This window comes from Anas acuta, chromosome Z (assembly GCF_963932015.1).
Source record: "Anas acuta chromosome Z, bAnaAcu1.1, whole genome shotgun sequence".
Lineage (NCBI taxonomy): Eukaryota > Metazoa > Chordata > Aves > Anseriformes > Anatidae > Anas > Anas acuta.
The window spans coordinates 65,798,500-65,823,464 of NC_089017.1; the positions used below are offsets into that span (position 1 = coordinate 65,798,500).

Sequence of the window (24,965 nt, forward strand, 5' to 3'; positions counted from 1 at the left end):
CTCTCTAAATAATTTACTAGACTATCTACATTTGTATGCTAGTCACTCTGCAGAATTTGACTGAGGGGTGGTTTCTTCTGTCAAATTTTAGGCCTGCTGTTATTGCAGGATTGTAAGTTTCTGTAACTAAAAAATGTGGCAAACTGTTAACTTGCTGTGAAAGTTTTGCCAAGAGTAATAGGGTGTTTACAGGTGAATACAGAGAATTAAAAGCACCCTATGACTGTTTCCTGTGTGTGCTTATATGTACAAGCATGTTCTCATGTGCATAAATAATAAGCCTCTGTTTCTTACTTTTGCCAGCAGATGGAGATAACAAAGGCCTCCTTGGGAAAGGAATAACTAGAAAACAATAGAGGAGTCTGGATTGATGAGGTCTCAGGATGGGAATTTTTGAAAGAGGAGTGACAGATAAATTGTGGCAAATATTGATAAAGCCAGTGATTGTCAACAATATTTTTCTTCAACAAAATTATTCCATGATAAAATACCGTGTATGCAAAGACTAAACAGACTGAGAAAAGACAAAAGAATGAAGTGCCTGAGCTAAAGGCTCTTCAGAAAAAAGGGTTCTCTGAAGTATTTCTGAATCATTGTCTTTTGATCAAAGCGTGGGTGGATGTTGCATAATGGGGCTGGGGACAAAACTACTGCTGGAATTTCATGATGAAAATTTTCCCTTGTCTGCTTAAAAGTGAGTCTCTATATAACTGTAATAGCGAGGTGAGAGAGAAGAATAGGGTATTACAAACACCTTGGTGGACACGTGAGTTTCTCAGGTTGTGAGTGGAAAAATTCAGTGTAAGGATAGGAACAAAGTTTGCTCGTGTATGTTTGATAGGAGATGGTCAAAGCATGATGTATTTCTTTAGTAATAGTTTTATACCACACAAATTCACGCCTAACTCTTTAAGAGTTAATGAAAGATCAGAACAGTGCCAAAGCCCTTCTGAGAAGATGAATTTCTCCTTGGGAATAGGCCCTAGGTCACTATGTTCCTGCAGTAGTGCTCCACGTAGCCTGGGTAGTTCCACAAAGCATGGGTGCTGCAGTGGCTGAGATTCTGCTGTTGTCCTAAAGTGTCCCCATGTGTTAAACTGGTCAGTGAGGTAAGCGGACTTTGAGAGTATACCAGATTTTCCCTTTGGCAGGGTTGCCATTAACCTAGTGCTGCTTGCTGTACAGTCTGACCGAACAGTTGTGTCAGCTTATCTGAGGGGCAGCACAGGGCGAAGAATAAGAACAGACATTTTGGTAAGGAACTCCTTCAGCTTTTTCTTCAGAAAAAGCCTGTAACACTGTGTCCTGACGTCCGTAAGCACTATTAACGTGGAACATGCACTTGAAGCTTGTCTGGTGTTTTCACTCTGATGGAAAGCTGAACTCCACACGCTGTTCCCCCTCCTCAGATGAATGGGGTGGGAGTGTGGGGGGGAAGGCAAATACAATGGGAAAGGGCTCAAGGGTTGAGATAAGGATGGGGAGATCACTCAACAATTATTTTACCAGGCTGCAGCTCCAGCCCGGGGCCTGCTCCTGCGGGGGCTCTCCATGGGCCGCAGCCTCCTCCAGGCCACATCCACCTGCTCCACCGGGGGCTCCTCCACCCATGGGTGGGGCTGCAGCGTGGAGATCTGCTCCATGGGGGACCCATGGGGTGCAGGGGGACAGCCTGCTCCACCAGGGGCCTCTCCCTGCACAGCCCGCAGGGGAACTGCTGCTGCCTGCCTGCAGCACCTCCTGCCCTCCTGCTGCACTGCCCGTGGGGGCTGCAGGGCTGGCTCTCACCCCTCTCTCCCAGATGCTGTTGCCCAGCACTTCTTTCCTTCCCTTAACTCCGCTCTCCCAGAGGCCCACCCAGGCTCATGGCTTGGCTCTGGCCAGCGGTGGGTCCCTTTTGGAGCAGCTGGAGCTGGCTCTGCTCTGACATGGGGCAGCTGCTGGGCTCTGCTCACAGAGATCACCCCTGCAGCCCCCATGCTAACAAATATTTACCGTATAATCCCAGTTACCAGATGAAAGCTTTCAACAGAGGAACTGTTAGCCAGTTTTCCATTTATTTATTTATTGTTTGATGTATTGTTTGATGTTTCCTTAACAGACCAAGTTGCTAAATTATGGCTAATGCTCTTGAAATTATTCCTTACTAAGGTGACCTGAGCAATAAAGCCACAAAGTCACTTTTGGTGAAACCTCACAGGTTTTTGGACAACAATAGTCCTGGCCATAGAATTAACAGGCCAAGAGAAGAGGAAAACAGAGAAATGAGCAGGCATTTGCCATCACCAGGGCTCAGGGGCCTGGAGGCCATGGCACCCCCAGTACAGAGCGGTTCTGGTGAGACATGGATGCTTGGAGTGGCATGGACCTGGCACTGGCAATGGGACACCAGGCTTAGGCAGTTCTCAGCTTGTAGCTGACAAACTCATGAGCAGCCTGTCTGGGAGCCTGCCTGCTTGGTAAGGGCTTCGCGTTCTGTGGCTGTTTTTGCACGTGGAGTGGCTTTGCAGGCGCTCTTCAGAGTGATGTTCCGGAAACACCAACAGTCAAAACAAAGCTGTATCTTTAGCAGACATATTACAGTAATTAGCATATAAACAAATACGAGAGAAAGACAAAAGCAGCACAAGCAGTTTTGCTTCTAATGATGTTTCTTCAAATCCAGTAATTTCAAACTCTGGTACTGGGGCTGTGTCTGACTCTGGGTCCCATCACCTGCTCCTGACCCCCACCCACAGGCTGACTGCCCATCCTGGCTGGGCTCTGCTCACAGAGACTACCCCTGCAGCACCCAGCTACAAAACCCTTGCTATGTAAAACCATTACAGGTATTAAAAAAAAAAAAAAAAAAAAAAAAAAAAAAAAAAAAAAAAGACACTCTAAGATTTTAAAAAAATATGTGTTTTACACATGGGGTTCTTTTCATCTGCTTTCTGTTCTTTTAACTTTGGGCTAACATCTTCAAACTTTTCTCCATAGATAGAAAGGCTTGCTTTTGGAATATGAACACAAAACAAGAATTTCCCTGTGTCAAGTGGCTCCAGGCACAGAAATTGCAAGAACAACATATTTGGTGCTGTTCATAAGAAAATCACATTTATTCCAGCAAATTGACTGTTCATTCCTTTGATGCTCAGACTTGTTTATTAATATCACTATGCTGAAAATAATATGGGCAGATAAATCAGTATTTGGGATAGTGTCATTTAAGGTGGTGGTTTATCCCTCTGGCTCTTATCCTGGCACTGAGAGCTATGTCTAGCTTCTTTCTCCGTCTCACAGCCTTCTTTGTTCCTGCTTTCTGAAGGTGAATTTTACAAAGAGAAGAGTACTTTGCTACTTCTGCCTCTGGTGGAGCCAGATTGCCTGTGCAGTCCCTTTACCCTGCCACCCTGACCTGCTGTAAGTGAATTCTGCATTTTTCTCCAGGTAGCCCTGAAGCCTTGTACCCAGAGTAAGCACTGTGGTGGGAAGAGGAGGGGTCTACAGAGCTTTTGAGAAATGTGCATGCCCCTTCTGCATCCTTTAGAAAGCTGCTAAAACGCTTGGTTGGCTGGTGATCTTGTATTTTATTCAGTTCCATTATTGATAATGTTCCATGTGGCAATAACTTCACCAAGAGATACTTAATGAACTTAAAAAAAGTTTTGAATATAAAGGTTATACTATCAACAAATGGTGGTTTGCAAGAACTAAATAGGATTACGAAGATTATCCTTCTTTAACAATGCCTTAAATTTTTATCTCCTTATCCCTTCCTCATTGCTTTCTCTCTCAAGACATTATGGTTTATTGTGTCTCCACTAGGTACCTTGCATATGATTTACACACTGAATGGCTCTGCTTTCAGAGCAAGGTAATGATATAATATCCCCATTTATATTCAGAGCAGTCAACACTTTCTAGCTCTCTGGATAATAAAACCACCTGCATTTAATATACATGGAAAAATAGGAAGGCAAATAGCAGATACAGCACAATCAGATAAGTGTAATCAGATAAAATATCACAATATTATAGCAGATCAGCATCTGGTAATGACTTGAATTTTAAAAGACTGACAAACAGCATGGCCTAAAGCAATCAAGCATACCTCATTCGGAGCTACTTATCCCAGATTTGATTGCTCTTCTCATATGTTTCTGGCAGATTAAACATTCAGGCTTTCTTATTTTAACTCTTCTGTTACTGTGCCTGTTTAAGTGAAAAAGCACTAGCTTTTATCCCCCTTCCTCCCGCAGTGAGCAAGCAATGACGAGCTGCGTCACAGAGGAGCGAGCCCCACTCCCCGCGGACGTTGCAGTGAACTGCATCGAGCAGCTCTTCTTCTGCAGGGTGTGCAGTTGTGCAGCAGCCTGCGTCCTCTGCTCTGCAGCTGCTGCTGGGGCTTCAGTGTCTCTCCTGGTTACTGGAAAATTGGGGAAATATGAAATTCTTTGTGTGTGTGTGTCTGGCAGCCCCTGGGTCACTGGGACATGGAAGACTTCATGCATGCATGCTTCCAAACGCAACAGGGGTCTTATCTCCTCTGGGGTGAACTGGCCCTGTAGAACTGCTGCTCTGTGTAGGTGGGACATCACCCATTCTCTAGTTACTTCTAAATCCATATCAATAGCAAGGCTTGGTTGTTAATGCAGGTGCTGTATTATTACCCAAAAATTATGTTAGTAGAGTGTTCCTCTCTCCTTCTCTCTAGCCATTTCCCTGACCTCTTTATGGCATATTCTCCCCTCATTTGGACAAACTCTTCTGTTCCTGATAGGGCTGCTGATTGTGAGGCATATTGTTGCAAGCTCTTCCTTGCACATCTTGGTGAATGCAAGCATCGGTGTTGAGGAGCTGCTATTACTTCCTTTTGATATGGTGTCCCAAGTGATGTTGTTACTGGAAAACATACCCCTTACCTAATATCTTGGGTGTGGAGAGCTCATTAGCTCCTAATTACTGAGCTTGCATTTGGACTTTGTGTGTTGCAAATTGAAACACTGTGTGTCTCCACAGTATATTTGGAGCTGCCTGCTTACTCTTGAACTAGTTGTTACCCAAGTCTTTTTGTCTTCTTATTTATTTATTTTTATGTCACAGTACCTTCAGCTTACTGTAGCACCAGAAAGCTTTTTACTATAGCTAAATGCATGCAGCATCCAAGGAAGAAAGAAAATAAAGACATGGAAGGCATGACTAAATTGTTACAGCAAAACAGGAGCAGAACAAGTAAAAAATGTTAAAATGCAAGTCTTGCTTCCTGTCACACTTTTAAACTTTATGAAACATACACACAGGGATCTATATATATATTTTCCTCTTTTTAAAATAAGAAAGAGTTCTTAAATCTAGAAAAAGGAGAGTGAAAGTGCTCCTGCCATTGTTTTCTTTCTTAGTGTGTGTTTTTGTATGGCTTCATTACTGCTGGAGGTCAGCAACCAAACACATTTGGCATTCACTGTGTACAAAGAAAATAAATGAGGGATGATTTGTCATGAGTTCTTCATATTAGCAAGATGTGTGGCACAGAGAGAGATGAGATACGACCTGTTCTTTTGTCTTCCAGCTCTCAGTGCTTGTGATTCCCATTTCATGGCTCTATTCAGCTCCTTCAGTCTGCAGTGTTCTGCTGCAATGACTTTGTCTTCCACACATCAGCCTTCATTATGGCATTGCAGCTGGCCTGGATGGTAGCTGAATCAGTTTTGGTGGAGCCAGTATAACACCAGTGCTGTTCTTTGCCATGAGTATGTGCTATTGCTGCACAAAAACTGACTAAAGAACATAGCAGCCAGAACAACAAATGTGTTTGCAAGAAGCTATCAAAATTAAGTCCGTGAAGTCCTGACAAATGGCAAATCTTTCACTTTTTCACTGGAGACAAGGCTTTATGGAGAACATATCTGTCAGCGTGCCATGTCTTTAGAAAGGTGGTCCAGGGACTGTCTCAGCGACCCTGTCAAGGGTTACCTTCATGCCTACATTCAGATAGGGGAGAGGAGGGAAGTATTTTGCTCTCTAACAGTTGAGGAGCTTTGACTTGGATTTGATATTTTGCCTAATGGATGGAAGGTGAATCAAGGGAGAATCTCTGGACTATTATCTTTTGGAATCCAAAGCACAGCAACTAGTAATCAACATAATCATACTGCAGTTTTTCAGATACAAGCAACAAGCACTGGCCAGCTGGGTTTGGAAGTGCCTCTGAAAATGCTGCTGTTCTGCAGGTATCAGTTCATTAACTCTGGCTATCTTGCCCTGAGGTTGAACTTCCATGAAATTTGCTGGGGCCTGAGTGACAGATCCCCTTAAGTTTCTCTGAAAATAACCAAAAACTTAGGTCATGGATAATTTCTAGAATTTCTGGAGTATTATGTATATGAATATGCAAAAAATTAGTGTGGTTTTATATGCTAGGAAATGAGGTTTGTCTATGCAGCTTGGATGAATCACCTCCTCCAGTGTCAGAAAACGGAATGGTACAGAAGTTTTGAGAAGAGACAAAGGAGTAATAGTCTCTGTGATGATTATCACTCATTTTAAAGAGATTTCCCCTGCCCCAGCCCCCACCTGTGCTCCTCCTTTGCTTTCATTCACTACTGGGGGACATTTCCTGATTTATTACTTAAAGGGCTGCCATCTCTCTTCAAGAAAAATATTTTCTGTAGGTAAGATCTCAGGCAGCCCAAAAGATATTTCAGCCTACAAATCAAATATCAGCACAGGGAACTTGACATCTAAATGTCAAAAGAGTCACTGTTCCACACACCTCTACAAAATTCCACTCAGTGCCCCTCCTAAAGCTGAAATGGAGTTGGACCATTTGGCATTGCAGGTTTCCATAGAGAAAATGATGCATTAAATCACTGTGAATATTCATTGTGCTTCCTTATACACACTGATATGCAGTAAGACTGTCTGTTTGCAGTCTGAGGGGAATACACAGTTATTATTGCACAGGCATGACTATATTAGCATGAGCAGAAATTACTCAGGTTTACTGGGGAGAAAAATAGTCCCTTGCTTACCTCCCATTTCACATCTACCCCAGACATTTCGCAGCAGAAGTGTGACCGAGCTGTTTGCAGCTCTTCTGGACCCAGGATGAGAACTACTGGTACTGAAAGCTAGTTAGCACTTCTGCTGATCTCAGATAGCTAATTTTCATTAGTAATTGAAGCTGAAAAGCAGCTGATAATGTGTACCAAATGTACCTTTACTTCTATCTCTAATTGTTGATTCCTCTATAAATATCCTTACAAGACCTATTTTTCAATTAGTGGGAAAACTGGCATTTCAAAGGAACTCAGATATGGTTTTTAAAATATTAAAATTTTGTTGAAATCTCATGATTTGTATGTATTTAGGAAAGTAGTATTGGAAAGCAGCTAAGTAGGCTGAATGATGAGAAGGACAATTAACATATTTTCAAATGCATCAATATTATGGCTTGGCATGTCCTTGTTCCTGTTTAAAATTAGTAATGACAGATACAGAGACACTATTAATTTCTTAATAGTCTGATATGCACAGCTGAGCATGCAGCATAGAATAGTATAAATTAGTACTTGGGTTTATAAACCTGTAAACCTTGTTTGGGATGATGCAGGAGAGAGCATGATGCAGAAAGAGAGAAGACAAGGGTTGAAGTCAAAGCACTGTATCTTAATTTTCTGCTCTCTGTCTTCTAAACCCTAGAGGACAATGGCATCAACTTCCAAAATAATTCCCTAGTTTTTCTCTATAAAGAATGCTGAACTAAATCCAAGCACTCTGTTGCAGGACCTAAGTTTCTTTAATTCTCTTCTTGATCTGAACCTCAGGAGATGTTTGAAATTTAGAGGTTCCTCAATATATATATTTTTTTTCTCCTGAATACTCTTTAAGCAAGATGTATATTGTGATGTCAAGACTGAAATACAGGAAAATCCATTTAAACTCAAAACTTTCTCACTATGAGAGTGTTCAAATACTGGAGTGGGTTTCTCAGAGAGGCTGTGGATTCTCCACTCCTGGAAGTATTCAAAACCCAACTGCACATGATCTTGGGTGATGTGCTGTAGCTGACACTGCTCTGAGATGGCGGGTTTGGACTGGATGATCTCCAGAGGTGTCTCCAACCTCAGTCCTGCTGTGATTCTGTGATTTTGGATAGTACCATCCATTACTTGCATAGGAAAAGAAAAGCATGATTGGATCTTGATTTTTTTTTTTTTTAATTAAAAGAAATCATCTACAGCAAAACTTCCTGAATCGTAATAGTGTAAAGAACTATAAAAATCCTAATAGGAGAAGTTCTTTCAGAACTGATGAGTAATCTTTTAACAGAAAAAAAAAAAAAAAAAAGTGATAAAAAGTGATATATATATTTAATCCTGAAATTTCCAGGATAAATAAAGATCAAGCGTATATACATGTAAATCACTTTAATGAACAGGTTCAAACAGTATCTGTTTTTAACAAAATGCAAGAGGCTTTTATTTACTTTAACTAGAATTTTCAGAGACAGCCCAAAGTTAAAGACGATTTTAACTTTCACTCTAGATAGCATAAGCAAATGGCATGATGTAGCTGTCATTTCATTTTGTAATTTCATTTTGTTATTTAAGAAGAAAACTTAAAAGTTCACTATTTAACACATGCTCTGCTTTTATTGCAGGACTGATGGATCTATGTTATTCTTTTGAAAGCCAATTGAACACTGAGATCTGTTTTCAATATACTTTGGTTGCAGAGCCACAGTGGGCACCGCTACAATTTTCTTATGTATTGATTTAATTTATTTATTTATTTATTTTTTTAAGTAGACTGATTGAGTGGACAATCTGTATGTAAAAAGTGACTTTGGATTTTATGTTCTCACTACTGAATCTCTCAGTAAATGGGAATGAAACTGTATGGGAAAAATATCTGATCCTGGATGAATATCATATGTCATGGTATTTTACTAATATTTATTTTAACTTTTCATTCACTCCATCCTGAGCTCTCTTTCTTCTTGGCAGTGTAATAGCTGAATAAACTGGAGACCAAACTCTTACATGCACAAGTGACTAATTTCAAGGAGAAGACCATGGCTGGTGCAAAGTGACAAAAAGGTGTGGCTTGGGAATAGTCTCAATAATAGACTGTCATGCAAAATTAGATAGTAAAAGGATATAGTTTGCACTTCTGACCCTCTTCTGACCACTGTAAAAGATTGGAGTTCATAGTGATCCGTGGATTTCTCTCAAGAGCTATACATTTTAATCCAATGAGGTGCAGACCCCTCATTTGATGAAGCTTTTCTGATTTAAAGGTGTTGCTAATTAAGGTGAGGATCAGCTGTCACATGCGAGTCAGTGGTTTATTTCAGCTGTGGTGAAACATGAGGGTATTTGTGATGCCTGCCATAAAGCTTCTTGGGAGTTCAGTCATTAAATGCAGTCACTCTGATCCTGTTTTGTCCATTATTTGTATCCTCTCATTCCAGATGACAGAATCATTTTTTAAAAGTGTGCCATGAAAGCTGGTTGAATGGAGAACTGTGAAAGACGTTAATAAATTAGAGGTGGATTTATTAATTCTGCTCAGGGCCATACTAGCAGTGCTGAATTGAAGGGAAATTGAACTTGTCCTTTTAGATGGGAGAGCACAATGCGTTTTAAAAAAGAGAGAAAGTAAAAGTAAGGTCCATTTTAGTTGCATCCCAATTTCAAGGTTAGAAAACTTCATATTCGCCTCTAGTGAACAATGGCAGTTACCCTCCCCTGTACTACCATCAGCTTTTCAGCAAGCTAAAGCAGCAGAGAAAGGAAAGATGTGCAGGGCCTGACTGAAAGCTAATGGAAAATGATGCCTTGAATATTACAAAGTAGCGTGTAGTTTCTTAAAATATTTTCTTCTGGAACTCTCTAAGGTAATGGTGTCCTACTCCAAATATATTCAATGGACACCAGTTGGGAGGCAACAGAGGGGAAAGCTCATTTCTCCTCTCCAAAGTTTTTATGAGATTTGAACACTACTAACATTGTACTTTCCTTGGACTAATGAATTACATCTGAGGTGCTCTTTCTACTGGGTGTAATATGTGATTTATTTTCATTTACATTAATTTGCCTACATGAATGACGACAAGCTGCATTAAACTGTTAAATGCAGACAATGCCCAGCTGATTTGATACAAAATAAAAATGCTGAATTAATATATATATATATATTTACCTGTCTATCAACTTATCTATATGCTTACCTTCCTACTCACCTATAGATATGAAAAAATCCACTTAACATGGCTGTTATTGGTATACCAAATGGTGGAATGAAGTCATTGGAATTTTATATGGGATTTTTTTTTCAAGTATTTGAAGGATTTTGTTTCATTTTATTTACACTGATGATGTCTTAGTGACACAATGACTAAGTATTAGGAAATGAAAACCCTCACTGGGGTAATCCCATTGCAGGACAGGAAAGGCAGTCAGAAAAGTCCCTTCCATTTGATTCTGAAACGTATTTTACCGAAGCCAGCAAAAGATAATGCTCAATTTATGCATCTCACTGCAATATTGGTTATATCTGTCCGTACCTGAGTTGACTGTTACTGGAGAAGGCAGCTAGGGAGCAGTGTGCTGTTGTAAATAAGTGAGTAGATGGTGAGCAGATTTAGTAATGAGCCCACTTTCTATGGCAAAACGAGAGATTGTTACGCAGTCTGTATTTAAAATGAGAGATGAGGTTAAGCCACAGATATCAAACCAAAATTATAAAACTTCTCTAGAATTCAAGGTACAGAATTTAGATTGTGGAGGTGGACTAACTTAATTGGGTTAGAAGACATAGTCAATGGGATTTTTGATCTAGTTTTAAATTCGTAGTTAGTCTTTTTCAAAGAGCAGCAGTAAAACTCTTTGGGTCACATATTGATTCCTTGGATGCTGCTATAAATTCAAAAAATGCCATTGCTTTCATTGCTTTATGATGAATTTACATCAATAGGAGTGGAATCTCACCTGAAAAGTCTATTAAAATTATTTCTTATTAAAAGTCCTTCTTCTCTTTAGTGCAGTAAACTAAACACAAAATTGGCTTTGATTTTGACTGTTAATATTATCTATCTATCAACACTGAAAAACCCTCTGCTAGAATTGAAAGTCTCAGTTCCTGTGAAAATCTGCAATTTGGTCCCTCCATTTAAAAACAAATAGTTTAGGGAAAATCGTTTCCAATATCCTGTGTTGAAAATTAGTTATGTTTTATCTGGAAAAAGAACTACGTAAGTTTTCCATGCAGAAAGTAGAAACTTTCTGATCAAACAAGGCTATTCTATGTCTTGGAACAGATTGTTCTTAGGTAGGAATAGTTACCCTCCACAGAATATCAGTGGAGCTATTCTGACTTACACTTATATAAGAATATACCACATACATTTTTTCTTTCATTAGAATAGGTCAGAATTATCTTTTTGTTTGTTTGTGTTTCTATGTTAAAGAAATGCCACGGGTTATTCACCTGACACCACAAATGAATAAAAACATAGCCCATTTTTAATTAATGAGCTCTGCCTTAATGTGATCATTACAGGTGGATAATTTTCACCTGGAAGCTATCTGCTAACCTAATAACACCAGGAAGATTGAGTTGGCATGACATTTTTCTTCCAAGACTGGAGTATACCTATAGGGTAATCTCTTTTCTTCTTTAAAAATGTAGTAGAATGTAACATTTTGGAATCAGAAAAGCACACACCTCTTTTGTAATAAATTTTTTACCCTCAACTGAGTAGAAAGTACTTGTTTCTGAAGCAGCACATAGTGATTTTAAAAGTGATGTTGGTACTTTTGTTACACCCCCTCAGGTATTAACAATTATGTATTTCTAAAAGACAAGCATTTTGTAAAAAATACTCTGGATAGTCTGGAAGAAAGATGTGTTATCTGGGTTATATTTTGACCCACAATTATGAAATGACCCCATTGATTTCAGTGGTTACAGACCTTTGATTTGAATTCAGTTATGTAAACTTTTTTTTTTTTTTTTTTGGGTTGCTTGTTTGGTTACAGTTTGAGGTGGTGAACATGTGAGGAATTAATTTCCAGTTCCTGATCAGCCCAGAGTGGTTGTTTGGAGTTCACTTCAGCTCCCCCTTTACTTAATGACGTAAACTCTCCTTGACTCCTGTGTAGCAGGATGAAGTCTGTAGGGTCCAGTCCTTCTATCGAGTGCTTCAAAGTACTGCTAAGTGGCCTTAGCCTCCATTAAAGTCAATCAGAGTTAAAGATGAGTGTTTGCTCAATGTAATATTGACATAATTAAGACCTATTGTAGTGTTTTAAAAGATGTAAAACCATTTTTCTGCTCCCCTGCATGGAAGTGAATATCCTCTCAGTTGTATTGTAGCATGAGAGGCATAGCTCACAGACAGTTGTAAGGAAGAAAAAATATTTCAGATGTAACCACTGCAAAAGCATGGGAATAAAAAGCTCACAAAATATGGTGATCAGCCAAGCCAGCTATCATTGGGAGAGGTATGAAACACTGTCTTGTACCTCATGAGCCAGCAGTGAGCCAGCAGTGTGCCCAGGTGGCCAAGAAGGCCAATGGCATCCTGGCCTGTATCAGAAATGGTGTGGCCATTGTATGTGATTACCTCCTTGTATGTGGCACTGCTGAGATCACACCTCAAGTACAGTATTCACTTCTGGGCCCTTCACTACAAGAAAGTTGTGGAGTTGCTCAAGCATGTGCAGAGAAGAGCAATGAAGGTTGTGAAGGGACTAGAAAACAAGATGTATGAAGAATGGCTGAGGGTGCTGGGATTGTTTAGTCTGGAGTATCATCGCTCTCCACAGCTATCTGAAAGGAGGTTGCAGTGAGGAAGGTGTCAGTCTCTTTTCTCAGGTGGCAAACGACATGAGGAAATGGCCTCAAGAAGCACCAGAAGAGGTTTAGGTTGGACATTAGGAAGAATTTCATTATGGAAAGAGTAGTCAAACATTGGAACAGACTACCCAGGGCAATGGTGTAGTCCTTGTTCCTGGAGGTATTCAAGGGAAATATGGACGCGACACTAAGGATTTAGTGATGGGACAGGGTAGGTCAGGTTGTTGGTTGGACTTGATGATCTTTAAGGTATTTTCTGACCTAAATGATTCTATGTTTCTGTGATCTCCTGAGCTAGATCCTGAGGTGATACAAAAGGGTCCAGTGTTTTTAAGTTCAGTCTAGATTTTTGCTACTTGCAGAGAACCAGAGTATCACTAAGGTATGGACTTTGGTTTGAGGCTGAGCATGTATTAGAACTAATAACAAATCATCACTGTTTGTGTTACAACTACTACTGTCTTGCCAGCATAGTCAACTACAGTGTTCATTGTGTTAGGTGTTGTACTGACTCAGAACTAAAAAACAAAGAAATTCTGTGGTGAAGGGTTTGCCAGATAAGCATAAGATAAGGCAACAGCAGAAAGGATGGAGTACAAAAATGTTCAGTGGGTTAGAAAAGTGGGATTGACAGAACATTGGGAGTGTTATATTACAAGCCTCCTTAAGGAGTTCTTACCACAAACAGTTCTCCCAAGAAATCCCTTCTCTGTTGCACCATATTTTGTATACTACTTCTGTAGACTTTGTTTTTTTTTTTATCTTTTTAGTGTATCACAATTTTGTACAGAAAGTGTAAAGGTTAGTTCCAGATAGCCAATTTGAAAGCAATAAGCTTAATATATTCCTAACACTGCACTTCCTAAATATGCATATATATGACTTATAGATCAGTTTCAGTGCATGTCAGTCCCTTTAAGATTCACTTTTTTTTGGTCAAATCACCCAGAGCACCTTGTCCCTTCTGTGGAAATACAGTTATATGCAGGGAGCAGCAGTAGGCTAAGGCATAATATTGCATGTAGAGAAAATCTCTTTATGCATGCTGTGGCCATTTCTGGGCACTCCACCTGACATGCAAAACACTTGTACTGTCCATCCCCCCACCAAAGTGGCAACAAAGCAATCACCAAATAACCCAAAAAGACATCCTGCTGCCAGTGCTGGTAAAGAAATACCCCTCCAGACCAAAGTGATAAACAGGAAATTAACAAAGAGATGAACAAAGGACAAACCTCTTTTTCCTTTCAGTTCGAAGGGAACATGAACCACTTTGAGCCAACTGTCCTGCTCCTCATGGATAGGAAGTCATTGGAATGTCTTAAAGCTGTATTTGTACTAGGAGGTGAGAATGAAGGACCTGATGATATAGGAATAGATGTGTACACATGGAGCAATCACATTCTCCTTTTTCATGACTAGGATATGTGAGTGTGTCCCTCAGCCTGAACTCTTGTGAATTCTGCACCCTTGAGCTGTTCCTGTGGATCTTGTGAGGCTGTGAAGTAGTTTCCAAATACTAAGAGAGGCTTGCTTATGTGTCACTGGAGTAAAAGAAATTGCAGTGAAAAGGTTTCCAGCAGCAGGAACAGAAAGTTTAACTTTCCTTGTCTTTAAGCTATTGCTTTAGCCACACCTGCAGGAAACCTATACTGAAAACACAAAAAGGCCAGTATAATGTAGCACAGAGTGTAGGTAGCTATTCACCGTCCATTAATCTCCGAGTCCTCTTTCATGAGATTTGTTTTGTGCCTTCTTGGCATTATAATTGCCTTAAGAGAAGTGTGCAGACTGCATATTGTGCTTGTTGTTGTCTGCTTGCCTCACTTTGGATTAACTGTAGAGTGACCTGAGGCTGTTTGGAAAGAATGTTTAGCCACATTTTCAGGTTGTCTCTAATGTTCTGGAAACTCAGAAGCTTTTGGTTGTGAAGGAGGGCTGTGAATGCAATGAGTTGATTCTTGGTGGTAATCATGGGAGCTTACACTGTGTGGAAGGCCAGTGCTGGTCCCATCAGCTTGTTCAAGACCTGTTTCAAAACTGAGAGTGTGCCTGTTTGTCATGCTGACTGCAAGCTGTTGGCAACCACCCTGACCAGAAGTTGCAGTCTCTTGCACTCTCTGTGATTACATTCACAGCCAACTAACAGGAACAAACACTGGTTTGAAAGCAATGTCACTTCATTAGGCCGACATGGTGTTCTTGGCAAGGCTTTCTGCATTACCTTAAGAAGAGTGTTTTCAGGGCCTAACAATACTGGAACATAACAAGCACATAATTTGTTTGCAAAAAGAAACGTGAGTGCAGGTTTCTCTGCATAGTCTGTGTGATCATATCAGATGTACAACATCAATAGGAAAGCCTAGCTGCTCAGTATGCACTGATATTTTCATTTTTTTCTACTTGAAATGCAGGGCAATTTCAGGACCATAACCCTTATGTGAAGGTAGCTAGCATTGGATCAAATGCAATATTTAAAGTTTTCTGCATTATTTCTTGTTTTACAGAATTGGTTGTCAATCGGATCAGTGACCTATTATTCAAGGTTCTTCACTGTCATACTGCCACTAAATAAAGCTGTGTTATCATCCAGGAAGGAAAAGGTCTCTCTGTGGAAAGTGATCGCCAATCTGCTCAGCTGCACCTGAATGGCTGTGAAAATGTGAAATTCCAGATTCAAATTTAACTTTAGAATTTCTAAGTATAGTTGAGAAATCCAGTGCTCACTGGGTGATCACAGTGTCATACTGTTTTAGTATGTCTAGGATTTGGTGCATCTGTCAATGACATACCTTCCTTATTCCGTTGCAGAGGCCTGAAACTCAATAGTTGAGATCCAAGACTCTTGGCAAGGAGGACTGGAAATGTTCACTGTCATACCTTGATTAATGTTGCCGCTATGTTTAATTTTAATGCCAACGATGAGACAAGGGTGCTCTCTGAACAAATGTTGCCCATTTTTTTTCCATGTGTTAAGCCAAAATTGAATTTGGTATTCTGCCACCTTCTCAGCCAAACTGAAAAGAGGGTACAGTGGTTTGATTTGGTTACTATGTACACAAATGTTGGAAGAAATATGAATACAGAAGCCTGTATTCAAGTTACCCTTCCTCACTGAAGTTTGATATGCATTTCCCCAAATGGGTATAGAAAAAGTTCTTTGATTTTAAGTGTATGAAACCTATCTGAAGTATTTGTGAGGACATCTTTTAATTAGGGACCAATGCTGGGGTATTAATAGACATAAATTTTACTTGTAACTTCTTATGGAGCATCTGCTTTACTTGGTCATGAGCTTTTGGCTACCCACCTTTGCAGATATTTGTTTGAATGGCATGTTGGCTTCTTCCAGGAATCACAGAATCACAGAATCACAGAATTTCTAGGTTGGAAGAGACCTCAAGATCATCGAGTCCAACCTCTGACCTAACGCTAACAGTCCCCACTAAACCATATCCCTAAGCTCTACATCTAAATGTATTTTAAAGACTTCCAGGGAAAGTGACTCCACCACTTCCCTGGGCAGCCCATTCCAATGTCTAACAACTCTTTCGGTGAAGAAGTTCTTCCTAAGATCCAACCTAAAACACCCCTGGCGCAACTTAAGCCCATTCCCCCTTGTCCTGTCACCAGGCACGTGGGAGAACAGACCAACCCCCACCTCACTACAGCCTCCTTTAAGGTATCTGTAGAGAGCAATAAGGTCGCCCCTGAGCCTCCTCTTCTCCAGGCTGACCAAGCCCAGCTCCCTCAGCCGCTCCTCATAGGCCTTGTTCTCCAGGCCCCTCCCCAGCTTCGTCGCCCTTCTCTGGACCCCCTCAAGCACCTCGATGTCCTTCTTGTAGCGAGGGGCCCAAAACTGAACACAGTACTCGAGGTGCAGCCTCACCAGAGCTGAGTACAGGGGGATGATCACCTTCCTAGCCCTGCTGGTCACACTGTTTCTGATACAAGCCAGGATGCCGTTGGCCTTCTTGGTAGGTCAAATTTGGTAGGTCAAATTCATGCCATAAGGCATTAGCAACAAGGAAACATGGCTTAGGTGTGCAGTTTTTCTAGTGCTGTAGAAACCTCATCTCCAGAAATAAGCTTTGTACCAATGCTACCACCAGTTTCTATCCGCATTCTTATGCTTGAGTATGTCTCTTGACACTCAGTGTAATACTTCAATAACTAAAACAGATCCATGTAGAACTTATGTCAGAAGTGCTTGTTATAGTCAGGAACCATCTTGGAAAATGGTGTGGATCACTGAAGGTATAAAAGTGTGGAGGAATCGTTAAGTGAGGCAGGACATGTGAATGTTGAGCAGTTGGGAGACAATGGGCTGGTGAAGCACCGTACTCAACTCACATGAGCCTTGGCACGTATGCAGCTGGCTGAGAGCCAATCAGGCTCAAGGACACAATGCCCTTGGGCCATCGGGAAAGTCCCTAAGGTGGGACAGGTAGCCAAAAGAAGGAGGACCAGACTGAAAAGCCCGGGAAGTGTTAACCAATCCTGAGCTTAGCTTCTGCAATATGTATGAGTTGATTGTGTTCAAACTAGATAAAAGACGACTGAGCTATCCTTTAAAGTTGAAGTTCACTGTTCACTCATATTGATGTGCTGGGTCTTCCTTCCGTCGGCAACAAATTGGCGCCCGAACAGGGACAAGTCTGAACAGGATTTGGACACTGCTGGCAGTGATCCAGGGCCACGGTTGGACGGAATAAAGGAGAAGCCGGTCCTGCAACGCAGCCCAGGAGGTGAAAAGGACAAGAATCCCTGCACCCGCGCCGGGAAGGTGAAAAGGACGTGGAGTCCCCCGCACCCGGGAGTGGATCCCGCCGGTCGCGCGTCGCCGAGATCTGCAGCTCAGAAGGTGAAAGGGAGTCCCCGCACCCGGGATGAGCCTATTTAGGGTCCCGCCGGAAAAGCGCCGCCGAGGTCTTTGCAAAGGCTGCAACCGACGTATATAAAGGTATGAAAAGATAAGCGGCGTATTATTTGCTCAAATGCTTTTTAGAAAAGCAGAGCATTTTAGATACAGATTGTAGAAAAAGATTTGCCAGGGTTAGTAGTATATGGGCTAGCTAAAGGTTGTTTTACAAGTCCTGATACAGTTTTTTGAACAAACAGAGTGGCGTAAATTTGGAAATAAATTGTTTGATGATGTTAGGAACGATGTTAAGTTTACTGGGAGATTTGATGAGGCCATGGAGAGTAGTGGCTAATGGATTAGCCACACATAAAGATGAACAAAGAGTTGCCACTGCTGCAACAGAGTGGTTAGGACCACCAAGAAGGGTTAGTAATGTTAATCCACAGCAAATAAATATGGAAGGAACAGATTGCCCATTGCCACCTTCCGTTAAAACTTCTACTATTACACAGGGGGTCTCGGGAAAATTGGAGGTGCCTGTGACAATGTCCTCTGATACAGAGGAGGAGCTTTCATTACCAGCAGCTCCAACCGCTCCAATAGAAAGTGAGGAAGGAGCAAGTGAAAGGACCAGTGCTAACTCATTTCTATCAAATATAAATCCCTTCACAACGGGGGCGCAGGGAAGAGAAGGTCTGCAGCCATCGAAGGCCTTTGCTGTTACGCCCCCTGTTGACCTGAACGTGCCTTTTGACCCAGGCCCTATTGGCCTTGGAAAGGAGCGATGGAGGCAAATAGCAAATGAGGCACTGCATGAAGGGAATTATGAAACGGCAGCACAGTTAACACAAGCTTTTCCGGTAGTATACTCGCCACCAGATGCACAGGGGAATGTGACCGTTAATATGACAAATTTATACTGGAAACTACTAACTCAATTACGATCTACAGTAAATGATTCTGGTTTAAAGGGGGAACCTACGCGGCAAATGTTAGATTATATTTGGGGAACTAATATATTGCTCCCCGGGGACATACGTGGTATAATGAAGCTGATCCTAACACAACATCAACAGCTTCTTTTTAATGCGCATTGGCAAAGTGTTTGTCAAGAGGCAGTAGCTGTGATAAGGGCATCTGGAGATCCGTTGTATGGTGTCACGTTGGAGGAATTGATGGGACTCGGACCATATTATAGATTAGAGACACAAGCGTTGCTGGGTCCAGACAAAGCTAAAGAATCAATGAGATTGGCTCGAAGAGCCTTGGACCAAATTAGAGAGCCAGGGGGGATACCGTCCTATATGGGCATCAAGCAAGGAAGGGAGGAACCATTTGGGTTGTTTATTGATCGAGTAGCAAACGCAATACAAGCGGCTGGGGTACCTGACTATCTAAAGGGCACTATTCTAAAGCAGTGTGCAATTCAAAACTGCAACCCTTCAACTCGTAGTATATTAGCTACGTTACCCGGAACTTGGACAATTGAGGAGGGTTTAGAAAGGATGGCTCAGGTACCCGTGGGTCCGCAGGCTATGTTGGTAGATGTAATAAAACAACTAGGGAATAGCATGAAAGAACAGGCACAGGTATTCAGAGAGACTGCACAGCAATCTCAGAATCAAGTACTCGCTGCCCTTGCTCCTATGCAAACGCCCGGAGGCCGTCCTACTGGCCGAGGGTCTTCACCACGACCGCGTTGTTTTCGCTGTGGGATCATCGGACATAGGAAACGAGAGTGCAAAACGAGATCAGTGTGGTGTCATCTGTCGGTATGGTGCATCGGGAAACGGCCAGAGCAGCAGGAAGGACCGCCCCGCGACGACACAAAAAGCGGCATTTACCACAGCGGCCGGAATGACACCGTTTACCTCCGACCAGTCACCAGAGGGAGTCTCGGCTTGGATTTGGCAACAGCAGTAGATGTAACGCTATTGGACTCTAAACCCACCGGGGTAGGAACAGGAGTTATGGGACCAGTTACTGTCAATGGTGATCCTGTAGGAGCTTTATTGATCGGAAGATCGTCTGCTACCTTGAATGGATTACAAATATTGGTTGGACTTATAGATAAAGACTATTGTGGGGAAATACAGATTATAGTTTCTGCAATGTTTCCTCCAATGCATGTGCCGCGGAATACAAAGATAGCTCAATTACCTGGTCTACCTAATCCTGCTATGATACCAGAGGGTTGGCATTTATTGATTGTGGATCTGAAAGACTGTTTTTTCACAATAGCCCTCCATGAAAATGACAAACAGAGGTTTGCCTTTACTCTCCCGGCAATAAATCGTGAAGGTCCAGATCAAAGATTTGAATGGACTGTATTACCCCAGGGAATGCGTAATTCACCTATGTTATGTCAGCTTTATGTTGACGCAGCTCTGCAACCGATTCGACGAAAATGGCCAGAGACAATAATCTATCATTACATGGATGATATTTTGTTAGCCCAGAAGGAACCGTTTTCTCTACAACAGAAAAATGACTTAACACTGACCTTAAAACAAATGGGACTCGTACTTGCACCGGAAAAGGTTCAGGAGACAAGTCCCTGGAAGTTTTTGGGTTGGAAAATTACAGATTCCACCATTCAGCCTCAAAAACTTACAATCCAATCAGATATCAAAACTCTTAATGATGCTCAAAAACTGCTGGGAGATTTACAATGGATCAGGCCAGTAGTCGGGATTCCGAATGAACTGTTAAATCCCCTTCGGCCGTTATTAAAAGGAACTGATCCTGCTTCAAAAGTGGCACTATCAGAAAAACAACAAGAAATACTACAACAAATCGCATCTTTGATCACAACGAGTGTCACGCATCGACGTATATCTGACAAGCCACTCGATCTTACCGTTCTATGTGGCTCAAAATGCCTGATGGGTGCCATAACACAGCAAAAAATAAAAACGGGGGAGAAGGGAGGAGAAACTGTGGTATTAGAATGGATAGCTCCTCCGTTACAACCTCGACGAACAATTCAAGAAAAAATTGCAACATTAGCAGAATTAGTAAAGAAGGGGAGGAATCAAATATTGCAAGTGGATGGGGTTCCTCCAAATATTATCTGGTTACCCATGAAGCCAGGCGATTTGGAATGGTATATGCAAAACTCTGAAGAGTTACAAGCTGCACTACTACAGGATGGCGCTACTATAGTAGCAAAAACGTTACAATCAACTGCTCTGACGTGGATGGAAAACCAGGGATGGATAACTAAGCCAAAACGATCGTCTATCCCACTTAAGAATGCAGTGACAGTTTTCACTGACGCAGGAAAACGTTCTCGAACTGCTGCAGTGACTTGGAAGGATGAGCATGGTTGGAAACATCAAATTTTACAACCCCAAGATAAAGACTCATTACAGACACTAGAACTTCTTGCAGTAGTATGGGCATTTATAAAATGGAGAGATGTTCCGTTAAACGTGGTATCCGATTCCTTATATGTAGTAGGCATAGCAAATCGTATAGAAGACTCAGCCTTAAGAGACTTAAAAAATGAACGGCTGTCAGAATTAATAATCAGTCTACAGATCGCCATAGCTCAAAGAAGTGAACCGTACACAGTAATACACATAAGGAGTCATCAGTGGGAAGAAGGCCTGGGAGAAGGCAACGCTCGAGCGGACCGACTAGTCGCCGCAACAGCTACTGAAGCACCACTGTCACCCTTTTGCAGAGCTCAGGAGGCTCATGCTATTTTTCACCAGAACGCTAAAGGACTTGCGCGGGCTTACAAACTGTCTAGAGCTGATGCGCAGGCGGTAGTAAAAGCTTGCCCAACGTGTAGTCATTACAATTCGGGTGTGGGAATCGGAATCCGAACAAACCCGAGAGGGATTAAAACCAACGAAGTGTGGCAAATGGACGTCACTCATGTCACAGCATTTGGCAGATTGAGATATCTGCATGTAACGATAGACACTTATAGTCACATGATTTGGGCTACACTGCAGCCTGGGGAAAAAGTTCGGGTTGTACGATGTCATCTTGCCAGTTGTTTTGCAGTAATGGGAGTACCACAAACCATAAAGACAGATAATGGTCCAGCCTATGTTAGTGGGCCACTTAAGCGATTTCATATAACTGGTATTCCACATTCACCAACTGGTCAAGCTATAGTAGAAAGAGCTAATGGAACAGTTAAGCAGTATTTGGAAAAGTTTAAAGACATTACAGATATTAGAGAGAGGGTGGATAAAACCTTATTTGTTATTTGGAGATGATGAGGAACCACCCGCGACAAGTCATTACATTAAGTCTGAAAATGATAATAAATGTATTATGAGAATACTGTACCGAGATATGAAAACGGGACAATGGCTGGGGCCTGCTGATGTGATTTATATGGGGCGAGGTTATGTGTGTATCTCTTCCCCTACAGGGCCAACCTGGGTTCCTAGTCGGTGTGTTAAACCAGCCATTGAAGAAAAGTCATCAAGTACGAATAACAGCAACCATGGCTGATCTAACAGCACAAGGGATTCTGGTTGCATTATTCCTCGCTTCTGCGTCTGATCCTTTCGTTGATGAGTTGATTATGTTTGAAATGGTTAAGGGATCATACGCAAAAAATTGTAGTACAAGATAGTTGGTTTGAAGGTTGGTTTAAATCTGTTTTTGGGAACATGGGTGGATGGTTTTTTCTTCGTCAAAGAGGAACTTCGTTTTCTACTTATAGTTATATTGATTATAGTTGCTGCAAAATAAAAACGGGGGAATTGTGGAGGAATCGTTAAGTGAGGCAGGACATGTGAATGTTGAGCAGTTGGGAGACAATGGGCTGGTGAAGCACCGTACTCAACTCACATGAGCCTTGGCACGTATGCAGCTGGCTGAGAGCCAATCAGGCTCAAGGACACGATGCCCTTGGGCCATCGGGAAAGTCCCTAAGGTGGGACAGGTAGCCAAAAGAAGGAGGACCAGACTGAAAAGCCCGGGAAGTGTTAACCAATCCTGAGCTTAGTTTCTGCAATATGTATGAGTTGATTATGTTCAAACTAGATAAAAGACGACTGAGCTATCCATTAAAGTTGAAGTTCACTGTTCACTCATATTGATGTGCTGGGTCTTCCTTCCGTCGGCAACATAAAAGTGCATGTTAGAAGGTTGGTCTGTTTATAGACAGCTAGTGTAATATGCAACAATAGCTGCCCTGCCAACCACAACAGCAGAACTGCTTACAATGAATGTTGACTTCTTCGTCTTGTAAAAGATGTGCATGTGTTTAAGTAACACAACATGAAAATGACACCAAAAATACCAAGAGATCTCAAAGAAAAGAGAGATTAACTGTTAATTAACTGTTAATAATCAAAGGAAAATGGGACTGGTAATTCATTAACTCTGCCTGTTGAAGTTACACTGGAAGCCATTGACAACAGAAGGCAAAGGCGTATTTGCCGTGCCACTCACAGGCATGCTTACACCAGCATTTCTTTGACATGGTTGATGTGCATCAAAGATGAATTAAATCTTGACTTTTACTTTTTGCTAGATTAAAAAGGCTGTTAAATTAACTAGCTCTTAGGGCAGATAAGAGATATTCAAAATGATGACAGTGGTCATCAGCAAAAGTCTATTCCAGACATTTTTACATTTGTTTTCTTTCTGCATTAATCAAAACACAGGACTTAAAAGCTTTTGAATGCATAGAATTTTATCAAAATGTCTGTTTTCCAGCACTTGAACCTGCCAGCTCAAGGCTAAGAACTGTGTTGAAGATATGATTCAAATCATTGCTCTGCCTGCATTGGAACTGAGTAGTAGTAGTAGTAGTTGTTGTTTTCTTCCCATACATCTCCAAACAAAAGTAGAAGTAATGCAGAAATGTAGAATTATGCATCTGCCTATCATACTGCAAGCATTTCTTTCTCTGCATGGGAAAAAAACAGGTCCAAATAAGTATGTCACCGTAAAGTGCTTAGGCTTCTATGAAATGTTGAGTAGCCATGGTTGTCTTGAACAGTTCAACTCAACCTCCATAGCTTCCTCTGAGGAATTAGCAAAACCATGGTCAGAGTTGCAGAACTGGAAGAGAGTCATATTTTGTGACCACCTTTTCAGTTCAAGTATTGTATTACATGTGATAACTTTTAAAAGTATTATTAATCTGGTATGACCTTTGTTACCTTTGGTATTAATTTTACCATCTGAATGACAATTAGATTTATTTTATTTCTTAATATGATTTCCCATGTAATGATGTATTTACTTTCTTTATTGTGGGAACAAGCCTATTACCTCTTTCATAATTAAGTTCAAGTAGTGCTATCAAAGCTACATTATAAAGTCCTAATTAACTGTTAATAATTACAGTGTTCTACTGAAACTACTTTGTAATTAGGAGGCTACCAGCAGAGATCTGGTTGCCTGCCAGTGTGTTGGCTTGATTTTCACATGTACTGGAGCTCCTCTGTGTTGTTTGGATGGTGAAAATTTCAGCTAAGATTGGGCCTGACAATTTTGTTAATCTGTGAGTATTTCTTTTCCTGCATATTGCAACTATCTGATTCTGATTTTTCAGAAAGATAGGAGTAGGGTCATTTGGTGAAGTAATGCATGGTGTAGAAATTCAGGGAAATTTGCTGTCAAAAAGTATTACTTAATGTTTTAAACTGGCCTTGGTTGTTCAAAGTGTACATTAAGGTATATGGACTTCTTTAATGAGTACATATAAAGGCTACCCTTCTTTAAAGTGTACACCTTTATCTGAACTGATAAACTGCTTATTAGCTGATGAGAGGAGAATCTGAACTTACAGATTTTTTCAGGGATATGAATCCTATCAAGTGTTCTTGGACTGAATGGACCTGTAATCAAGAGATTATATTTTGAATAGTAAGATTATAAAGTCATTCTTAGGGATGTTCTTATAGAAGATGTATCTATATGATATATTTCTGCCATTGTGTTACACAAGTTCTGCCACAGTTTTGAGTCCCTGCCACCTAGTCTGCAGTGGCCAAAACCTTTGGCTCATACCCAGCATCTTTTAAGATGTTTTCAATGAAAGACTCTTCAAGCTTGTGTTGCTGCTGCCATTAAACGTAGGGGCAGTGTTACTCCTTTGACAGCTCTGCCTTACTGTACCATTTGTTTTTTACTGTGTTGGCAACATCAAAGTGAATGGCATCTTTCTTTTCCATGTTTAATCCCCAGACAGAGCAATTCATTAGTTTTCAGAGAGGGCAGTTGGACTGGCATTTCTTCAGTACCCCCATACAGTACCCCATAGTTGGAAACA

General features: G+C 41.2%; 1 long non-coding RNA gene across 1 annotated transcript; it reads left to right on the plus strand.

Annotated features, from left to right (window-relative positions):
- Window positions 1-17,115: 17,115 nt before the first annotated feature.
- LOC137848319 (uncharacterized) lies at window positions 17,116-22,773 on the plus strand. The gene is made up of 2 exons (XR_011091281.1): window positions 17,116-17,809; window positions 22,104-22,773. It is a non-coding gene; the product is annotated as an uncharacterized lncRNA (long non-coding RNA).
- Window positions 22,774-24,965: the final 2,192 nt, after the last annotated feature.